The 14,361-nt window shown below is 37.9% G+C and overlaps 1 protein-coding gene across 1 annotated transcript in view; it reads right to left on the bottom strand.

The window, feature by feature from the left end:
- The window catches only part of PCSK5 (proprotein convertase subtilisin/kexin type 5), a 609,050-nt gene that overhangs the window by 410,334 nt on the left and 184,355 nt on the right, over nt 1-14,361 (bottom strand). The window lies entirely within an intron of this gene.

Genomic DNA, 14,361 nt, shown 5'->3' with positions numbered 1-14,361 from the left:
ATCTATCTATCTATCTATCTATCTATCTATCTATCTATCTATCTATCTATCTATCTATCTATCTATCCATCCTATCTATCCATCCATCCAGTCTGTCTGTCTATCTACCTACTTATCTATACATATTTTATACATATACAGATTTTAAAGTTTATGGACCCCAGACTAATAAGCACAATTTGGTCAATCCGATCCATTCACTTTACAGAGGAGGAAAACATGACCCTGAGTGTTTAAATGGCTTGCCCAATGTCACACAGTACAACAATATTACTACCTATGTTGTAGATGATCTCTAAATCCTACGATAAAAGGAAAAGCCAGGATTCAAACCTAGGCTTTATGACTCCTAATTTAATGACCTATCCACAATACCACCACACTATATCTGGACACAAACATTCTTAAATAGTTTGTGGTATAACAACAAGGCTGGGCTCCCTCTAATTGAAATTTTATTGTTCAGTTGTGTCCAATCCTTTGTGACCTCATTTGGGATTTTCTTGGCAAGGATATTAGAGTGATTTTCTATTTCCTTTTCCAGATATTTTAACACATGAGGAAAGTGAGGCAAACAGGGTTAAGTGACTTGCCTAGGGTCATATAGCTAACAAGTGTCTGAGGTCAAATTTGAACTCACAAAGATGAGTTCATTTAATTTCTATTCTTCTTCAAAGTGCAGGTGAAATCCCTCCTCTTCCATGGCTAACTATCCCAGTCCTACAAATTTATTCCATTTATTTTACAAATCAACCGACTGTTACTTATTGGTAAACTGCCACATGATATAGCTTCTTCTGCCTTGCATTGTTATTTAATATTCAAACCATTATTATTTTAACTTTCATGTCTTGGCTCTCTAACTTGATTTTCACAACCATACAAACTGGGGAGAATGAAAAGAAATGTAAAGAAAAACCCATCTACAACCCTCATTTTATCCATTGGTTGAAATTGGTTAAAATTTCTTAAAACTCATAAAATCTTATGAGTTGGAAGTGATCCCCATCATCAACCTGATACATGAATTCTTGCTACCATGTCTTCTTCCACTAATCCTTGATTAAAAAAAAAAACTACCAAAAAGTAAAGATACTTAGGCATTTTGTATTTCAAGATCTGTTCTTGAAGGCATTCACAATGTGTTATAATTTGTCCCCTTCACAAGAATACGCATGTAGTAAATTCTCAAAAAATCCCTGTTCTGTTAATGAGGGGAAAAAAAGTTTTTATTAAAATGACTACATAATAATTTGTCTTCATCACCTTGATGAATACCCTTTCCTTGGCTAAACCAAAGGGGAACTTGGTTTAATATTTCATGACTTCTATGCACTGAAAGACATCTGATACCATGTTAAAAGATGAGTCTTCTATGGAGAATTCAATAAAGAATGACTCAGAAGGTCGCCTCTGGAATCCACAAGACCACTTCCATCAACATCTGGCCCTTTTTTCCTTCATTTCTCAAGTAAGGCCTATTAGTACTGGTCCTGGTGAACCCACAATCCAAGGAATAAGCAAATTGAGAGTTTTTTTTTTTTTTTTAACAATTGGGCTTAAGTAACTTGCTCAAAGTTACACGGCCATTTATTTCTGGGTGTGGTGCTAAGTATCAGAGCCCGGATTCGATCCCAGGTCATCCCGACTCTGGGGCCGGTGCTCTTACTCACTGAGCCACCTGGCCACCCAAATTGAGAGTTTTTTTGACCAAGGACTAGCCTAACCTACATAGTAAGTCATTAAGGATTGCAAAGTTATCCCTAGGAAAGCAAAGAAAACAATTTGTGTTTATTAAAATTTTTAAATTACTGTGATTATAACACTATCTTTCCAAATCCCAGCAACACAGAGAATTTATATATATATAAGCTTTAATTATACAACATTTCTCATCTACTAAGAAGACTATATAAGGAGTATTGTATATGATAAAGTAACTGGATTAGCAAATATTGATTTGGATTATTTTTTATGTTTTATTAAAAAACTAAGACTGGAAAAATATGTTTTCTAGAAACCAATGACAAAGTAAAACATAAATGGAAAGTATTACAATTTATTAGCTAAAGCTATACATATATATGTGAGTATACAGATATGTTTATATGTATCCATCTATATGCACATACATATATATAATATGTATATATGGGTATGTACATGTACACACATACTGCATATCAATGGCTAGCTAGCTATTCTAATATCTAATATAGATAATAATTATTAATCACATAATATTAGCATTATTCTAATATCTAATAGAGATCATTATATTTAATGTAGACAACATATCCTTATTATACATATATCTACATTATAGACACCACATATCTATAACATATATATATATATATATATATAGCTACCTATAGCTATTTATCTATCTATCTCCTATCTTTCCATTGTCTACGTTTCAGAAGTTTGTCAGGTTGATAGATCTTAGGTTTACAACTAGAAAGGCCCTTGGAGACCATCTAGGATGGTCTTACTGGCCTTTTCTTAAAAAAAAAAAATTAGGAAACAAAGGCCCAAGAAAGTTAAATGGCTTGTGTGACTTGCCCAAGTTGACACAACTTATTCATGGTCATTCAGTCAGTAAGTATTAAGTGCCCACTTGGTGCTAAACACTGCAGATACAAAGACAGGCATTTTTTTACAAAGCTATTTCTATACACAGAAAGAAATTCCCTCAATGAGCTTACATTCTAATCCAGGAGTCAAAATGTAATGCAATAGAGCTAAGAAATGTAACCTGGTGAGAAAGACACTAAGTGGAAGTGTCAGAGGCAGAATTTTTACCCAGGTATTCTTTATCTCAAGCCCATAACACTATCCCCCATGCCATAATGTCTCTCACAAATTTATATTATATATCTATACGTATTTGTGCTAAAAAAGAGAGAGTATTCTCACTCTATTCTAAGACAAGAAGAGAATGATTCTAGGGGGCAAAGTCATTTGTTCTTGATTTCAGCCAGGCTGAATAAACCATTAGGCCATTAACCCCTGGAATTGAAATAAGCATAGTAATGGGAATGCTGGCAGCAACTCTTCTAATAAAAGCAGAATGAGGAAATGAGATGAAGAAAAGGTAGAATGAATTGATCAACCACAGAATCTCATATAGAAACATCAAATATGAAAGAAGGAACATTGAGAACTTGTGTAATGGCCTAATAGAATAATTCCTCAGTCTTATATGGAGCATCCAAGATTTCCATAGCCATTTACTGACGAACCTCTGAAAGGAGATATTTTTTCCCCCTCTTCTACCACCTTGGAATGTGGTTGTGGGAAAATAACATTATTGGTGTCATTTCTTATAGTGAAGAAAAGTTACGCATTTCTTTTTAAGCAGTTAACTTATAACCCTAACCTAACAAGGGCTACTTTAAGAATTCTATATTGGAAAATTCCTTCATTCTTCATCTGAATCAGCAAATCAAATCCACAAACATGCATCAATAATCACCAGAAACTTGATAAATGGGAGCATAAACAGAGAAACAGGGAAATTGAAGCAAAAATGGCCTGAGGCAGTCTATCTGAAGTAAGGCTTCAGTAATTCCCAAGAAAGCTTTGGACCAAATCCTCTTATTAGTCATGATCTGGAGCTCCTCACTTACTATGGCAACATTTTTCCAAGTCATCCACACATAGCTTGGCACATAGTAGGTATTTATTAAATACTTGTTGACTGAGTGCCCGGCCCAGTGGAGAATTCAGTCACAGGTGTTTAAGACTATCGAAGCAAAGAAAAGTTGTTTTATAATTGTTTGCCTTATCTAACTAGATAGGTGTCTCAGTGGATAGAGTGCTGGGCACTGGGGTCAGGAAGACCTGAGTTCAAATCTGACCTTAGACACCTGGATACTAGCTGTGTCACTTAACTTCTGTTTGCCTTAATCCACTAGAGAAGGAAATAGAAAGCCACTCCAGTATCTGCCTCATGGACAATAAGGTTCCCAAGGTCACAAGTGAATGACAACAATAGATGTCATTTATCTACGTCCACACATCTATTCACATTATCTCTCCACCAATCCAATCACACACAAACCATGTGGATGTTTGGGGAAAATGTTGCCATAGTAAGTGAGGTGTTCCAGTCCATGATTCTTAAATTCTGATTCTTTTGAGAAGAAAAACAATGAGAAATTTGCCTCTCAATTAAATGAAGGGAATTCCCAACATTAACCGATGTAAATTGGTAATGAATAGTTGATATAATGTGGCACAGCAGCTAGAGCCCTGAGCTTGAAACCATGAAGGCTGATCTTCCTGAGTTCAAATTTGACCCTGACACTTGTTAGTTGTGTGACCCTGGGCAAGTCACTTCACCTGTTTGCCTCAGTTACCTCATCTGTAAAATAAGCTGGAGAAGGAAATGGCAAACTATTCTGGCACATTCACCAAGAAAACCCCAAAATGGGGTCACAAAGTTAGACACAACTGAAACAATTCAACAACAAAACCTAGCCATGAGGTAAACAGGATGGTCTGTAGTTAGGATTGGGGCAAATGACAGAAGCAGGTGTACTTTTCCTTTTGTGTATTTATCCTTCAGTATCTAAGGCTAGACCTTGTCGAGAAAGTAAAAGAGTAAAGAGTGTGGAGTAACTTGGGAAACAGAACAATCAGGAGACTGAAAAAGGGATCAGGTATTGAAGTGAAAGTGTATGTGCTGGGGAACCGAGGATGGGCAAGAACTTGGGGTAAAGGATATCGACCCTAAGAATGGGCGTGGAATTCCTGAAACAGTCTATCAATCAGCACCAGGTTGTTTATTTGCAATGTAAGCAGGGTGATCTTATGGAAAAAGCACAGGAGACTTGGTTTTTCATCCTAGCTCTGCCATGAACTAACTAGAAAACCTTAACAAGATTTTTTGTTTTCCGTTTTTTCCCTTCTCTGGGCTTCAGTTTCTTCCTCTCTAAACTTGGACAATTGAACTGGATGATTTCTAAGGGTCATTCCATCTCCCAGAGCTACTACTCAAATGCTTTTACCACCAGATAGAGATTTGTGCAAGGGTTCGTGGGTATTTAAAAGGACACGGTAAGTTAATGCATAAAGCAAGGAGTATCATTTTCCTGAAACTGATGAAATAGTAGTCTGAAATGAAATGATTGAGCAGAGCCCACAATATACGCCTAAAGGTACTAAATCTCTATTCCAGTGAAAACTGCTGGACAACTCAGGAACAGATAATTCCTCCCTAATACACCCAGCTAAAATTTTAAATTCTTGTGATGTACCCATTGCAAAAGATTTCTGTGTTCCTCCAGGTCAATGACATCTCACCAATGCAGAGAAAGTTTAGGCACTAGGGAATATAACTTCCCTGAGTGAAGAAGGGAACAGCTTATATTATTCTCATATCCTCACCTCAGGCTAAGTTTAATATTTGGCTCCAGCAGGGGAATCTTTCTTACGTAGTCTCTAGTTCCTACATTATTTTTCATGGCACTCAGGTTCCTGGAATTATTCCAAAAGAGCAGGAGTCAACCTTACAATTCTGGGAAAAAAGTCTAGTAGCACACTCGGCTAACCTCCAGTCTTGTCAACATTCCCCCTAAGGAAGTCATACAAAATTGGAAAGTTAAACTTTCTCCCCTCCCTAACACTACCTATTCTCTGAGAAAAAAAAGAAAGGAAGAAAATACAAAATACGAGACATAAAAGAAAAATAGGAGAAATAATCATTTGATGATAACACATTGCAATTATAAAATATTACACTTTTCCAACTACATGAGCAACAATTGAATTACTTTCTTTGTTTAAGTAGTAGCCTACAATGAAGCAATGGAGTAGAGTCCATAATACATGCCTAAAGGTACTAAATCTCTATTCCAGAGAAAACCCACTGGACAGCTCAGCAACAGACTATTCCTCTGCAGCATTCCCAGCTGAAATTTCCAAATGATTGCAATGTATTTATTGAAAAGAGTTTCTGTTTTCCTCCAAAGTCAATGACATTTCACAAATGTAGGGAAGCTTATATATTAAGCAATATAACTTCCTTTAGTAAGGAGGAAAGTGAAGACTAATAAAGATGAAAGCCATAGAAAGAGAATCTCACTTAAATAATTCCCTTTGTCATATACAGTGTATCATAATAATATCATAATAAATACAGGGGATATAATATGGGACCAGGAGTCAAGATGACCTGAGTTCAAAAGTGACAGACATGTACTAGTTGTGTGACCCTACACAATTAATTTAACCTGTATCTGTCTCATTTTCTTCATCTGTAGGCTGGAGTTAATAACAGCAATTATATCCCAGAGTTGCTGAGAGGGTAAAATGTGATAATATTTGTAAAGTGCTTTGTAAACCTTAAAGTACTATATAAATGCAGGCTCTATTATTATTATTATTAAACATAATCTATTTGTTCATATTCTGTCAGCATATATTGGCAATTGGCTCATGTGGCTACCCACACATTATTTAGAATTTTAAAAGCTGCCTGCAGCAAACACACTTAATGATGAAGAAGATTTTTCACAGTGACCTAACAAAGAGTCAGAAACCTTATTACCTCAAAAAATCTGTTTTCTCATCATTGTGGGCACTTCCTATGAAAGAGAGAAAGAGAAAGACCCCTTGGTCTAGAACACTGGACTTAACAATCAGGTAGACCTGGGTTGGAATGTCATTTCAGATACTGTGTGACCCTGGGCTCATCATGTAATCTATCCAAGCCTCAGTTTCCTCAATGGTAAAATAAGGACAATAATGGTACCCATCTCACAGGGTACTAAGTGAAATGTAAATGAGATAATGTATGTATAGCATTTTGTAAATCTTAACTCACTACCTCTGAGGGCTGTTATTATTCCTCAGTTCACAACTAAATGACTTCTCATTATTATGGACAAACAGTCATCACTTAGCAACCAACTTTCTAGTGATCATCTTCTAGGAATTTTGAGTCTGATCCTGAGAATTTAGAGACCAGTAGGGATCCTTCCTGCAATGTTCCGCATTGGGGAACTTCCTTTTCCCCATGCTCTCCAGGTGAAGCAGGTTTCCATTCCATGCCCCTTCACACACACAGTTAGTGACCAAGCTGAGTACAGGATTCAAATCTCTTGACTCCTGGCCTAGTGTGCAGTCTTTCCAGGCTTCCTGCGAGCCATGACTGTTTTGGAAGGAAGAAGCCATCCTCTTCGGCAGAATGTCAGACTGTGCAGAAATCTTGCCCTCTCACATTTGTGATAGTCTGCAAATATATCATATAACTATGATTTATTTTATGTAAATGAACAAAGAAACCACACAGTACAGTCCTGCCATACAGTACAGCAATAGATCTTGATATTTTGATGGCTCCTTTTGCTGAAACATTGCAACTTTGGAATTTATTAAAATGATATTTTGCCTGCAGGTACTTAGAAACTGTGAGAGCATCTTTTATTTAGTATGGCCCAGTGCTTTCATCAATGGATGCAACTTCTAGTGAGGAAAATCTTTCTACCAGTGAAGATTAGACACTCCTTTATAACTTAATATAGTTTTAGTAAAGTGCCTGGGAGTACTGAAAGGTTGTTAGCTAATATTTTAATAGAGATTTAAAGTTTTCAAAGCATTCTGCAAATATCTCATTTTATCCTCATAATAACCCTGTGGTGGTAGAGGTTATTATTACTCCCATTTTACAGATAAGGAAACTGAGGTATACAAAGGTTAGGTGACTTGTCCAAGGTTACATGATAAGAAGTGTCTGAGGCTAGATTTGAATTCAGATCTTCCTGGCTTCAAGTCCAGCTTTCTATTCACTAGGCTATATACTACCCCTAAAAAAAATAAGAGAGGCATACAGTTTGCTTGCTAACAAGTTAGTCCTTTTTCCCTTCCAAATGTCCTTCTTCTGAAGAGTCTCTTGGCAGCATAATAAAAGAATTAAGATCATCTTACTCTTCAAATGATAGCTGTCATTAAGCATCTTTTGAGAATCTTTTGGACAAACTCATTAAATGGTTCCTGTATGCATTATTCAAAGTCCTGAAATAATAAAAGAATGACTTTGATTCCTTCAAAATCTAGAGAGACCTGGGTCCAAATCTTTTGTCTGGCACTCACTAGCTACAAAAGCAGCTTAACCTCTCCTGAACCTCAGTCTCCTCATCTGTAAAATGGGCACAATAATGACTACAGGTGTCTACCTTGTGGGGTTGTTGAATGTAAACTATGTCGTAACTTTAATGCCCTACATAAACACAGACTATAAGAGAACTGTCTTTAACTACCATTATGGACAAAGGAGTAATAAATTTCCCAAATCAACAAAGGGAAGAGAAGAATGAGAAGTCCTCCAGACTCTGTGGACAGAATCATTAGCCCCAGAATAATCAAGCACTAGGTAATTATTACTATCTGTACTTCAAAAAGAAAGGGGGAGGAAATCCAAAGAAATTCTAGGTCAAAGGAAATTCTTACAAGCATTCAGTTTTCATTTGTGAAATGCACATCTATCCGGACAACCCTTACCTATCTTGTATCCTTTCTCTGGAGGAGTCTGCCATCCCTCTTCTAATTTTGGACTGGCAGAGGGATCGGCACCTAAGTCCTTGAAGGGAATTCAGTCATAAAGCTCCCAAACTTAAATACAAAATTCAATACAAACAGAACAACCTCTTGGGTTTCAAATTTTCTCTTTAATAAAAAAATGCAGAATTAGTGGGAACTGAATTCAATATACTACAATAAAAGGCCAAGTGAATAATGATAATTCTTTAAAGAGATTATAACATGAGCACCTAAAGTAGGACGGTTCTGTGTACCCTAAAATTTAAATATGTGCAAAATTCGTCAATCAGTTTTTAAAAGCATAATAATAAAATATTTCTTCCATGAATATAAACTCCAAATTTATCATTATCATTAATAGTAATAATGGATGATATTTATTTAGCACTTCAAAGTTTACCAAAGACTTCACATTCTTTATAACACTGGAACTCCTAACAACATTACTCCTTCATATTACAGGTACTATTATCCCCATTTGGTCAGATCTGCAAACTGAGGCTCAGAAAAAGTGATTGGTTCAGGGTCACATGGCTAGTAAATATCAGATGCAGGATTTGAACATAGCTTTTTCTAAATCCAAGGCCAGGATACTGTACCCTATGTTATGCAGGCTTTCATGTTTGCCCACAAAGAGAGACAGATTATATTTCACGACTGCCTATTTGTTACCCACAAAGCCATCTGTGTTCACAAATGTTGAGGTTATAAAAAAAAACCGTTACAGGCAAATGTAGACAACTGATTTTTGAAACCCAACCTAAGGTGAAGTATGAATTTTCTTTGACAGTGTTAGACCATTTTGCTGCAGGCTGAATTTATCCAAACCCATTTGGTTAAATTCTTGGCACCAAAGAATGGAGCTCTACCTATTTGGATGGGAGTTCTAAGTGTGGTCTGGCTCTCTAACATTGTTAAAATAGCTCCTTTGTAATGATAAATGGGATAGAAAACACTTACTATATTCAGCTGCTTTGCCTCAGAACACTTTCTCCATATAACTTTTTGTAGCTGGCTATAGAGAGGATGAGAAGGCCACACAAAAGCATAAGTTCCCTCATTCAGACTTTGGTTTCTACATGGCTAGAGTTTGAAAACCAAAAATTACATTATTTGAAAGGAGACCAAAATACTAGTATCACTGAACCAAAATCAGGAAATTGGGGGAAAAAAAGATAGGATGAAAAATCCAAAATTAATCTTTAATCTGTGGGTTGATTTATTTTTCAAAGTAATGAGATGCTGGCATCCATCGCACATGCATATACAAATGACTATGTGGTGTCATACACCACTCATTATGTTCCTTTGACTTTAAGAAGCAAGGACTTTCCATCAGATGCATCTTAGGGAAGGGATGATCTAACCCAGCCATCAATAATTCATTTATCAGAAATAGAAGTCGTGGTATGAAATGCCAGGAGATTGTTTCATTTGCAAGGAGGCATTTTCTATTTTAAACCAAGAACAATTCAGTCAGCTTTACTTGGCAGACTGATGTAAGTGGGAGAACTGCTAAATGTGAGACCAGGGCTTTATGGTCCCCTCTAAGAAGACTATTTCTCCAATATTAATTATTCAAGTCTGACAGGACATGCCACCATTCAGGAACCAGCACAACCCATGAGAAAGGGATTTTTATAACTTTTGCAAATGAAAGGTCTTTTGTTCACGTCAAAGAGTCAATGTAAATAGAAGCTTTTAGATGAAAAGGGTTATGTTCACAAAAATTTGGGGGCTAGTTTACCCTATCCTTGGAAGACTTTCAAGGTGTCTGTGCCCATTCTGCTGGCTCTTAAGACACCACTCCCCAGTTCACACAGGATCACAGATTTAGAATTGGTAAAGGCATTGGAGTCAGTCCTTTGGTCAAAAAGCACTTACCATGTGCCAGATACTGTTCCAAAAACCAGGGGATATAAACAAATGCAAAAGGAGTCCCTGTTCTCAAAGAATATACATTGCAGACCTTTCCATTACACTGGAGAGGCACCATGTAAATAATGAGGTGCAAACAACTCAGAGAGAGAGTAAATGGGAGGAAATGTCAGAGGTGAAGGTACTAGCAGCTGGGTAGCGGAGGGCAGGGGCGTCTTCAATAGATGGTGAGATTTTAGCTGATTCTTGAAGGAAGCCAGGGGAAGAAAGAGATGGAAGCATTCTGGCACGCAGGACAGCCAGTTCAAAAGACAAGGATGGTAGATGTTTGAGGAACGTTATATAGACCGGCAGAGTTGGATCATAGAGTGAGGGGAAGGGATCCAAGGGAAACAAAACGTGGAAATCATTTAGTCTGATCACCAACTGAGTGGACAGAGCAGGAAGGCCTGGAGGCAGGAAGACCTGAGTTCAAATGTAGACTCAGACACTTACTTGCTGTGCTATCTTGGGCAAGTTCATTTCTTCATGTATAAAATGAGCTGGTGAAGAAAATGGCAAACCACTCCAGTATCTTTGCTAGGAATCCCAAATGGGGTCACGGAGGTGTTCACAACTGAACAATCCAATTCTTTCATTTAACACATTAAAAAAAAAAAAACCTAAGACACAGAAAGGTCAGATGACTTAGGATCAGAGATCTCAAGCTGGAAATGACTTGAGGTCAGTTAGTTAAATCTCTTCCATTTATGGATCAGGAAAGTGAGGTACATGGGGATTAAAGGATTTGCCCAAGGTCATATAGGTAGTACATTAGAAAGGGACTTCTGACTCCTGAACCAGCTCTTTCCATTCAACTGGATGGCGTCTGAGGACCCTTCCAGCTATGATCCTTTGATGTTAACATCACATAGGTAGTAAATGGAAGCTGCAGAATCTGGAAACATCCTCTGCCTTCAACTCCAGTGATCTTTCCACTATGCCGTACTAGCCCCTAACTAGGAAAGTGTGTTCCAAGTACAATGAAGAGTGCTAAAGGGAAGAGAAGTTCAGATAGACTTGTGGTCATATCCTCCCAGTCCTGGCCAATGTTTAAAATCCTTTGCCACCACTATCTTATATTGTTGCTTGTCCTTTGTTCTCCAAAAGGACCATGACATCAGGGAGGTGATGTCATGACATGCAAGTGAACTGGATTTAAGTGAGTGAGGTGTAACAGCAAGCCCCCTAGCATACCCAGGATGGCTGCTAGCACAGGTTATTTGATCTGCTTTTCTAAAGGAAAGCAACTCAAAAAAGGTTAACAATCTTACTTTAATCAATCAAGCAAATATCATTTACTTAGTTCAGGGGAAAAAGTCAGCACCCTGAACTTCAGAGAACACAAACAAGTTACAAGCAGACAGAGAAACAGATCAGCAGGCAAGCTTCCAGCTGTATGACCATTACATCCATACCTAGTTAGTCACCAGAGAGAGAAGCACCAACATCTGGGTTTTCAAAGCCAGGGTTCAATGGCTGCCCAGAGTCTCATCTGGCCAAATCACACAACTCTTCCCAAAGTGAGCCCCAAAGCAGAACCTCACCTCAGAGGTATACATAGCCCCCTCCAGAGTCAGAGAACATCACAAGCCTCCTGATGCACTTGACTGCAAAGTAACAAAAGTTGTGCCTTCCTGAAAAACAAGCCTCCCACAACAGGCTCCAGGTGAGCACCTGTAGCCTATTAGGGGCAGAGTTTATTTTCAAATCAGGAAAGGTCCTCAAATTCACCTAGGTCTGTTAATGGGCAGGGGTCATCTTCAAATTCCTATTACCATTACAGGAGGGCTGTGTAAAGCCACCAGCCTCACTTTCTCCTCCAGAGTCATCTGGGTCCAGTGGCCAGATAAAGATCAGGATGACTAGAGATGACCCTGGATATTTACATCAAGTTGATAAACAGAAAGAGGAGGAAAATAGCAAGTTTTTTTTAAAGTTAACACAACCTACGTGACTTAGGAGGAAACACTTAGCCTCCCTACATCTCAGTTTTCTCATCTCTAAAATGAAAGGACTAGACTACATAAGCTCTGGCGTCCCTCTCAGCTCAAACTCTATGATTTGTCATGTGATCTACTCAAACGGAGGCTGGAGCCAGCTTGTGTATGCTGGGAAAAGTCCACTTAAATTCTCAGTGTGAGCAGTTATACCTCAGAGATTTGCAAATGCTACAAATCATGGCATGAGTCATTGTTTCATTGATTGCCTAGACTTAAGAAAATGTTAATAAACCATATTAAACTTAAAAGCATGTCATGGGTATAGAGAGCTGGTTGTTAAACTTTTACCAACACACTTCTGTATCTATTCCTGAAGTATTTTGATTTATAGTACTTGCCCCTTAAAAGCAATGGTTACATCTGTCTGTCCGAATACATCAGTCCTAATTCTAAACTTGAACAGAATTTCCATAAACCTAAACAGAAAAGGGGAAACAATATACCCAAATCTTGAGTTCTTTGTTATGAAACATTTAAACCTGATTGTTTAATAAGCAACCATTAGATATAAAAATAAACATACCTAAAGGTTTACTGTTTTGTATTCATTTGGTGGACTCCCATAAGCTGAAGCAGTTTTTAACCTGAATGTCTGAAATCAAGCTGGGGCTCAGCAGAGATAAGATTAATCAGCACCATGAAGGATGAAAGAAAAACATGATGTCTTGGAAAGCAGGATGACTTCATCCACAGCTGATTTCGCCTTCTGCTCAGCAGAGAAAAAGAAATTCTATTGCAGCACCCTCCCAATGAAACGTTCTCTATTTCACTGCCAGTGTATACCAGCCCAAACACTCTTGTGCTAGGACTCTTTATACCCCACAGTAAACAATCCCACATTGCAATCATGAGACTGGGCACCAACTTTCTGGACAGATGGGAGGCGGGGGGTGGAATGGGACAGGCAGGCAGGTAGGCAGGCCACTGTGAAATAGAGCCAGCAGGAAATGGGTGACTTTTTCTACTCAAAGGCACTGGAAAGACCCTGACAGGCAAAATCACAGGTTCAGAAGACCATTTGCAAAACACAACTGAAGCCACAACTCAAATACAATGTGTGTATTGTAGATGCAGCCATCTGTCAGCCATCCCCTTCCATAGCAATGATCATCAATCCTTTCATTTGTCAATGTTAAAGATGTAACAATACATAGACTCTCGCACTGAGGCTCCAAAAATCAACTGAACATCTGAGTCTACCTACTTCTTTCCTTCAATGTTCCTGGACTCTATGACCTATTTTTTTTAATATATTCTTTGGAGCTTTCCCTCACTTCTCTGCTCAGTAAGTTCTGAGTTCAGGTCCTGCTAATGACACACATTTGCTCTGTGACTAGTAAGGACAAATCACTTAATTTCTCAGTGCTCCCTGGCAAATTTCTTTTTTTTTTTGGAATGAGGGATCTTGTTTTATTCATTTTGATCTTTACACAGCTGTTCATACTGTGTATCCACGGAAAAAAGATCCTGAATCAGTCAGATTATGATAGAACCCACTCCACAAATGGAAATCAAGTTCTACTTTGGAAAGGGGAAAAATACCTTTGGATGGACTCCAGTCATAGAACTGTCCTAATTTGAAGTGAATTTCTGAAAGATATCCAATCCTATTCATACTGGCCATATCCTAAAACAAGGTGATGTCTTCATAATGTACTATATGCAAATAGAAAAGCTGAAAACCTTATAAGCATAATCACACTGTAATAACTGAAGTATATGAGCCTAGGGGACAGAATTTCCCCCTTTGCCAAAAGAGGTGATAGTATATTTTCTTTTTTCAGAGGGGAAAGAATAGGTGAGGAGGAGAAAGAGGGGAGAGGTGGATGGAGGAGAGAGAGAAAGAGAGAGAGAGAGAGAGAGAGAGAGAGAGAGAGAGAGAGAGAGAGAGAGA

Source organism: Petaurus breviceps, unplaced genomic scaffold (assembly GCF_028583685.1).
Source record: "Petaurus breviceps papuanus isolate PSGF00001 unplaced genomic scaffold, PetGlider_PUasm1.0 175, whole genome shotgun sequence".
Lineage (NCBI taxonomy): Eukaryota > Metazoa > Chordata > Mammalia > Diprotodontia > Petauridae > Petaurus > Petaurus breviceps.
This window is presented reverse-complemented; position numbering and strand designations above follow the sequence as displayed.